Source organism: Muntiacus reevesi, chromosome 5 (genome assembly GCF_963930625.1).
Source record: "Muntiacus reevesi chromosome 5, mMunRee1.1, whole genome shotgun sequence".
NCBI classification, from domain to species: Eukaryota; Metazoa; Chordata; class Mammalia; order Artiodactyla; family Cervidae; genus Muntiacus; species Muntiacus reevesi.
The window spans coordinates 79,024,035-79,032,787 of NC_089253.1; the positions used below are offsets into that span (position 1 = coordinate 79,024,035).

General features: G+C 39.5%; 1 pseudogene; it reads right to left on the reverse strand.

Annotated features, from left to right (window-relative positions):
* Positions 1-4,196: 4,196 nt before the first annotated feature.
* Positions 4,197-4,494, reverse strand: LOC136169609 (keratin-associated protein 3-3-like; annotated as a pseudogene).
* Positions 4,495-8,753: the final 4,259 nt, after the last annotated feature.

An 8,753-nucleotide genomic window follows, 5' to 3' on the forward strand; every position in this document is an offset into this window, starting at 1 on the left:
AGGATCCCAGCAGGCTACAGTCCATGGGGTCGCAAAAGAGTCAGACATGACTTAGCAACCAAACAACAACAACAACTTTCACTCCTGCCCTTGTTCCTGCCCCCTTCCCCCAAACTTTGTACTCCAGCCATACTGAATTCCAGCTGTAGGAATGCTTCTCATCTCTATGCATCTCCAGGGGCTGTTCCTACTGCCTGGAATGGCCTTCCTTCTCTTTCGACCTTCTTGCTTTTGAAGATGCAGCTTTTTCAAGCATCTTATCCCCCAAGAAGCCCTTTGCTCCATTTTCCAAACTCAATACCCACTGCTATTGCAGCACTTTTGTAATATACTACTCTTGGAATGTAATTGTTGGTTTGCCTGTCTCTTTTTCCTGTACTGGACTGTAATGTACATAATGTATACATATTGTACACTATGTGTACACATAGTATACATACTGTACACTGTGAAATCTTGCTAGAATTAGAGCATGTCAGTTCTGACTTGAAACTCTAATGCTTCAAACTTACTGATGCAGGAAAGAGTTTGGCATGGAAGTCAGGCACCCCTGATTTGACGTCTTAACTTTACCACTTGCTAAACTTGTCAAGTTCTTTAATCCCTCTGTTTTTCAGTTTCCATATCTATAAATTGAGACAAATAATTGCCATATTATGAGATTACTATGAGGATTAGAGATATTTTGTATAAAATGCCCAGTACAGTGACTGGTACATAACCAGGCACTCAATAACTGGCAGTTGATATCACAAATAAATGAATCAAGAAAAATAGTGCAGACTTAAAAGATGACCCATCTCAAATGTGCTTATGTGGACCAAAGTGAAAACAGTGAAAAGGAAGACAGGTTACATAAACACAGAGTATAAACATAGCATCTAGGCAATTAGGACAGTGCAGAAAGTGCTTTCGGTTTGATTTTTTCCCCCTAAACTCCTGACAGCTTTTTAAAAAAATTGAGGTATAGCTGACATATGACATAATTTTACTTTCAGATGCACAACATGATTTGATATTAGTGGTAAATATTTGATATTTATATTCAAAATGATCACCGCAATAAGTCTGGCTAACATCCATCATCATACACAGTTAACAAAAAAAATTTTTTTCTCGTGATGAGAATGTTTAGCCTCTACTCTTTTAGCAACTTTCAAATATATAATACAGTATTATTAACTGTAGTTGCCATGCTATATTTTACATCCCCAGGGCTTATTTATTCTCCTGACAGTTTTTAGTGAAAGACTTACTTATCAGCTGGCAGAAATCTGCAAATAATAGGCAGTATATAAAATAATGAATATGATGTAGGATGAAAAAAAGTGAAAGTGTTAGTCACTCAGTTGTGTCTGACTCTGTGACCCCATGGATGGTAGCCTGCCAAGATCCTCTGTCCATGGAATTCTTCAGGCAAGAACACTGTAGTGAGTAGCTATTCCATTCTCCAGGGGATCGTCTCGACCCAGGGAACAGACCCAGGGAACAAACACAGGTCTTCTGCACTGCAGGCAGGTTCTTTACTGTCTGAGACACCAGGAAAGCCCATTACTGCTAATTACTGCTAACTTGTCATACAACTGACCTCTTGAAGGTGTATGTGAGGTTTTGTTTCATTTTTGCATGTGTGAATATTTGTGGGTGGGGAACTCTATAGCTCGGTGGTTGGTCAGCATGGCTGAATCCCCATGAAACAGCTGTACCAGTATAGCATCCTGGTTATAGCTTGTCTTTATCCCCAAGCTGCAAACTCCTGGAGGTTGGGGACTGTGTTATTCATCTGTGTTTTCCCTGAACATAGTATAGAACTTGGTATGTAGTAGGTGTTTAATAAATATTTATTAAGTAGATCAAAGGATGAATTGGGAGGTTTACTACTCATGTATATATTTATAAATGTATGATATACTTATACATACGCATATACGCACACTTTCACTCTGATTCCTGGGGCCAGCTTTCCCTTTAGTCTGGCTTGAGCCATATGCAGACTAGGGTTGGTCCCTGGGTATAAATTGTATTTTTAAAACAGTCTATGAACAGCTGTATCCCAAAGAACTTTCTGTGATGATGGCTATATTCCATTCTTCATTATCCAGTATGAGACCAATGGCTACGGAACATTTGCAGTGTGGTTAAGTGATTGAGGGATTGAATGTTCAATTTTAATTTTAATTTAATTAGCTACTTGTGACAACTATATTGGTTAACACTGGTAAATAATCTCCTATGTATCATCTCTATGTACTTTTCTAGATCATATTCAACTGTTATGTTCTGGGTTACACTTTTCTGATGGGGCTTGTATGTGGAGTCTTAAGACTTTCTTAATAGTTTAATACCACTTTCTAAATAAAGTAAAAATATTTGCTGAGCATCTAGTGCTTGGCAATATTGCTGGCATTATGGAGAATATAATGTCCCTACCTTTGTGTTGCCTCTGTCTAATGAGGAAATGGAAAAGGAAAGATGGAGCATTAAAATAGAAAAATGGACTACACAGCCTTGGGTATGGCTCCGCTAAACATGAGTATAAAATGAGTATAACACAAGCCTGCTTCACTAGATGGAAGCAATCACACAGTATACTGTCAATGTAGAGGGTAGGGGACCTTGACGTGTAAAAATCTACCGGCCATAAAAAAATTCTATTTAGTAGTTCTAAGAGTTTAGGGTCTCTGATGGTATTCACTAATATATGGTGTCCACAAAAAAAATACTAACTGCCAAGTGGAAAGTAGAGCTAGCAAAGAAATTTGCTTGTTATTTATTTAACAAGTGCTAGTGTTATGCCAAGAAGACTCTGCTGAATAAAATTTGTTATTACAGCCTCTACTTGATTTTTTTTATAACTCTCTCTCTCTTTTAATTTTTATTTATTTATTTTTGGCTGTGCTGGGTCTTCATTGCTGCATGTGGGCGTTCTCTAGTTGTGGTGATCAGAGGTTACTCTCTCGTAGCAGGGCCCAGGCTTCTCATTGTGGTGGCTTCTCTTGTTGCAGAGCATGGGTTTCAGGGCACCCAGACTTCAGTAGCTGCGGCACATGGGCTCAGTATTTGCGCTTCCTGGGCTCTAGAGCACAGGCCCAGTAGCTGGGCACACGGGCTTGGTTGCTCCTGGATCAGGAATCAAACCCATGTCTCCTGCAGGCAGATTCTTTACCACTGAGACATCAGGGAAGCCCAATAACTCTCGTTTAAGTCAAGAATCCTTCAGTTCAAGTCAGGGTTGCAGTGCAGTTCACACATTCTTAAGGGATATTTTTTATTTCAGCTCTCCTTCCTTGTTCCCCAGTGCAGTGCCTTGGTCTCTGTGAATGTTGAGCAAAGACACTGCACATGTGCTGGAAAAGTCAAGTTCCCCTCCCTGCCCTCAAGGAACTAAGACAAACTTCAAAATAGACCATCACATCACAGGTAGAAGGTGGGAACTTATGAGGTCACAATCGCTTTAGTCTTTTCATCGCATTCTTGACTGTGGTTCAGGACAGTTCAAACATTTTCTTCCTTTTTAAAGTAGGTACTGTGATACTGACCAGTCACTGGTAAGGTATAATGGTGTGCACTTTCTATAAACTCCTCATTGCTCAACCTGCCTCTGTGTTAAATGAGTTTTGCTAAATGTTAATCACTCTTCACCTGGTAAATATTTATCAGAAAAACCCTCATATCTTACTATGAACTACATATTCCAGTTTTTCTGCAGGTTTCTAATGGGCACATTTTATTCTACAGACATTATATAATGAGTGTGAAGACAGATTCATAACATTAAAGACAAGATAGTTCCTACAGAAACCACTTACTTGTTGTCACAGAAATAAAGTTTATTGAAAAACTCATCAAGAAATTACATTTTTCTCTATGAAAATACTCAGTATAAGAAATGGGATCTAAAAAAAAAAAAAGAAATGGAATCTAGGAAGCAACATGACCAAGAAAATACAATCTGAGGTCTGATAGATTTCAATACCTTTGATAATAGATGATAGTCACCTGCCCAAATGAACCAAATGACACTCAGCCAAATAGCCATAACAAATTTCTTGATTTTCTTTCCATTAAGATGAATGGTAGGTTGTCCATATCTAGGCCATCTGGTCTGCCTCCCTATTCAAAATATACTGAGGCAAGTGAATGCTGAAGAGATAGCTTCCATATTATCACCAGACACTGAGGGAGGCAGCCATCGGTCAGCAGCAGCTTGGGATGGAGGGCTCATCCCAGGGCTGAGTGAAGCTTGCGAGCTTGATGGTCTCCAGGCCTAGGGTGGGCTGGAAGGGTAGAGCAGGAAGCAGGTGGGCACACAGGGTCAAGGAATTAGCATGGTGGGGTGCAGCTGTCACAGCAGGTTGGCTCCACTAACCAAACTGTGTGTGGGCAGGTGCTGGGCAGGCTGAGTCCACTTGGGCAGCGTTTATCAGAGGAGCAGATGGTGGTGACAGTACCAGTGAGGACGCTGCAGCAGTAATGGGAAGCACAGAAAGCCATGGTGGTGGGAATCTGGTTTGCTTTTGGAGAAACCCTTTACTTTAAACCTCTTAGCCTGTTGCGGTATCCAAGAAAGTATTGGGTTGGCCAAAAAGCTCGTTTGAGTTTTTCCATATAAATGGGAATATTTTGTACCACTTAAAATTTAAAAGCTGTGATACACTGGTTTAAATCTCATGTCTACTAATTAATTATGAAATGCTTCAAGACTCTAATGCAAAGTCTCGAATGTAACAAGTAAAACTTGAATATGAATAATTAATATTTCAAAGTTTTAATAGTGCTCCTCCATGGACAGTGTGGAGTCAGCAAACAGGAGATTCACAGAAGTTTCACCCTAGAGGGACTCTACGAATCTTCCAGTCTGCTCTGCTTCGTTTATAGATGAGGAAACAAACATCCAGAGAGATGGTGCAATTTGCCAAAGGTCCCCCAACTGGTTACAGTGACAGTGCCATGCCTAGAAGCAAAGCCTGCACCCTCCTATCCAGACTTCATTTTTTCCCAGACTGACATTTCACTGTGAACAATTCATTGACAATTTATATGATATGTATAATTTCCTAAATAAGATTTAGCAATCCAACTCCAGATTTTCTTAAGCTTATTGAATTGCTCAAAGTAGCTAATGAAGACTAACATATACTGAGCTCTTACTGTGCTTCCAGCCCTGTCCTCAGAGTTTATACTATCTCAATGCATTTTCCCAACAACCTCATGAGGCGGGTATCATTTTAGATGTAAATACTCTCAGGCACAGAGAGATAAATAGCTTGCGCCAAGGTCACACAGCCACTATGCTATTTAACTGGGACTGCAGCCCTTGTCTGTCTGATATTTATGGCTGTATTTTTAACCGGAATTTGAAACATCCTCCCTTCCTACTGTGCATTTCTGTTAGTCTATATGAAAGTGTACTGTTAATACTTAGTAACTTGTAGGTACTTGTAACTTCTCACATTTTTGTAAGAAGATTAAAAAATGTATCTCAGTGTGTTTCTTGCTTCTTTTATTAAATTGGCACAGATTTTCTACACCAAAAAAAAAAAAAGACATACATGAAATAGCATCTTGAGTCCATTGAATCTAGCAGTCCTACCAGTTCTTATCTCCTCACTAGTAACAACCCTTCAGTATCTTCCTTCTCACTGGAGGCAGAAGCCAAAGTCCTTACAAGCCACTGACAAGGCTGCTGGCAATCTGTACCTCCCCTCAACTCCCTGCCTATCTTCCCCTTCAGGACTACTTACTGTTCCCTCCACCTCTTTGAGATATTTACTCAAATATTACCTTACTGCTCAGGCTCCCCAGACTATCCCATTTATAACTGAAAAACTCCCCCAACCCCAGCACACCTTGCCCCTCTCCTGTTTTACATTTCCCGGCGTACTTGTTCAGTTCAGTTCAGTCTCTCGGTCGTGTCCGACTCTTTGCGTCTATTTTAACTTATTGGCTAATTGTCCCTAAGAGAATGAAGGTATAATTACATAGTTCACTGCTGTATTCCTAGTGCTTAAGAGAAAGTGCCAAAAAATATTTGCTGGGTGAACTGTATGACAAACTATAACATCCAGGTATGCGCCTTTGTTTCAACTTCAAAATGTAAGCTACATATTCTGAGCACCCTAACTCTGTAATGCCCTGTCATAGATTTATTACCTATGGGCTATTCACTAATCATTTTTTTCTTTTTACTGTTGAAATTAATTTACCCTCTCTTCCACTCTGCATTCTTGGTGGTCTCCAGGATTTCAAAAAGGGGGAATATCAAATTTTTGACAGATACCTCAGCAATTTAGAGAAAGTAATCTGTACTTTTACTGGTCTCTGTAGAACAGGACTATCATGACAGCATTAAAAATATAAGAAGAAAAATTATTAGGAAAGTGAAGTCACTGTTTGTGTTTTCAAGTGGTGAAATAAAATATTGCTTGTAAAAAGGACAAACAGCAAGATGATGGCTCTTTGAGCATTTGTTGTTGTTGTCTAGTTGATAACTCGTGTCTGATTCTTTGCAACCCCGTTTACTGTAGCCCCCAAGCCCCTCTGTCTGTGGAGTGGGTTGCCGTTTCCTTCTCCAGGGGATCTTCCCGACCCAGGGACTGACCCCCTGTGTGCTGCACTGGCAGGCTGGTTCTTCACCTCTGAGCCACCAGGAAAGCCCCGTTAAGCATTTATAAAAACAGTTTTTCTGTTGAATGTTGTCTCGGAAGGTCCAGTGTAATGAAAGAAGCCTGGGGTGGGAGGAGGACCTGGGTTCTTGGGCCATGTAATGAGCAGACTGAAGATGATCTTTGTGATACAAAGCTCTTGGAGACAAAGCCATGAAAATTTCTCACGCCCGTCTAAAGTTATTCAGTTCAGTTGCTCAATCGTGTCTGACTCTTTGCGACCTCATGGACTGCAGCACGCCAGGTCTCCCTGTCCATCACCAACTCCCGGAGTTTACCCAAACTCAAGTCCATTGAGTCAGTGATGCCATCCAACCATCTCAACCTCTGTCGTCCCCTTCTCCTCCTGAACTCAATCTTTCCCAGCATCAGGGTATTTTCAAATGAGTCAGTTCTTCACACCAGGTGGCTAAAGTATTGGAGTTTCAACTTGAACATCAGTCCTTCCAATGAACACCCAGGACTGATCTCCTTTAGGATGGACTGGTTGGATCTCCTTGCAGTCCAAAGGACTCTCAAGAGTCTTCTCTAGCACCACAGTTCAAAAGCATCAATTCTTTGGCGCTCAGCTTTCTTTATAGTCCAACTGTCATATCCATACGTGACTACTGGAAAAGCCATAGCCTTGACTAGATGGACCTTTGTTGGCAAAGTAATGTCTCTGCTTTTTAACATGCCAAGTTGGTCATAACTTTTCTTCCAAGGAGTATCTAAAGTTATATTTCATGTTTATTTTTACAATTAATTTAATATACCAAGAATAATTGTTATAAATTGATATTTAGGTATATGAACTTTATTTTCACAATTTAGTTTTTCCCAGTTAAACAGAAATTGCTTTCATGTTGGTAACATTTAAACATGTAAGTCATATCTAAGGACACAAAAATGACCACCATAATTACCATATTTAATTCTGATTCATTGGGGGACTAATTACTTATTTTGTGAACATGGAAGCCCCCCTGTAATTCTTTTCCCATTTTGAACAAGGGCAAAGAACCTGAAAAGTTCAAATTTCAGTTTGCCACTTGTTTGTAAGCTCTAAGGATATTATAACCAAAGGTTAAAATGAGTTTTTGGCACTGTTTGGAAGTTCCTATTTTGGGTGCTATCCCTTCTGCCTCCATCAGCTTGAACTGAGAATTACTAGTACTATACATAATCCATTAATTTCAACTCAAATCATTTCACAAATGTTAATATTTCATCTTCATATATGACTGCACTGTAAAATACAAGATTCTTAAAAGCCATTGAAGAGAACTTTAAAAATAAAATTTATTAATCAGTTAAACCATACTATGGGAGAAAGTTAAATGTGTATTTTTCTAAATTTTGAATTAAAATTGGGGCAGCCTTGTGCCAGCTAAAGCACCAAGCAATGTAGCTGACCTTAGACTAGACTAGACCACTGGCTAGCCACTGTGCAGATTCTCTGGGGTTTAAGACATTCATCTCTTATCACATATCTAAATTCTGGAAAACTGGAAGAACATTCACTCACGTCTTATTTAGTTAAAGGAAAAATTAAACTTCTAAGACACACCAAAATAAATTTCTCTTTGAGAGTGACAGTTATTTTTCTTTTCACAAAATCACAGCCTTTTATTTTTTCATAAGCTTTTATTAGAGCTTTGGCATAGTTTTGCCAAAGGTATAGCCATAGGAATAGAACCAAAGTGTGTGACCTAGCTGGGGGTCTTATCCTCACTGTTAGTTAAGGAGACTTCATAACTGCATGACCAGGTCCTAAATTGGACAGAATAAATCTTACAGGAGGTTTGCCTTCTTGGTAGATATAAAGAAAACACAGAAATGCAATTCTAAGGCTAACTTCTTTGGCTATTAGTACCATGACAAGGCCTGTAAAGTCCGCTTTGCAGTATGGAGTGGAGGACACACTCTTCAAAAACAAACATGATCTCCTAAACCCTGCATCAGAGGTCATGGGAGACAAAAGAAAGGCCCTTCCTGAGTCTAAAATTCAACTCCCAAGTTAGGGTTTAGGAAAATCAAACCAATTATTAAGCAGAAGAAAATCCCCTGCGCATAATGACTGTCAGCTTGTACAAATCAAATCAAAAT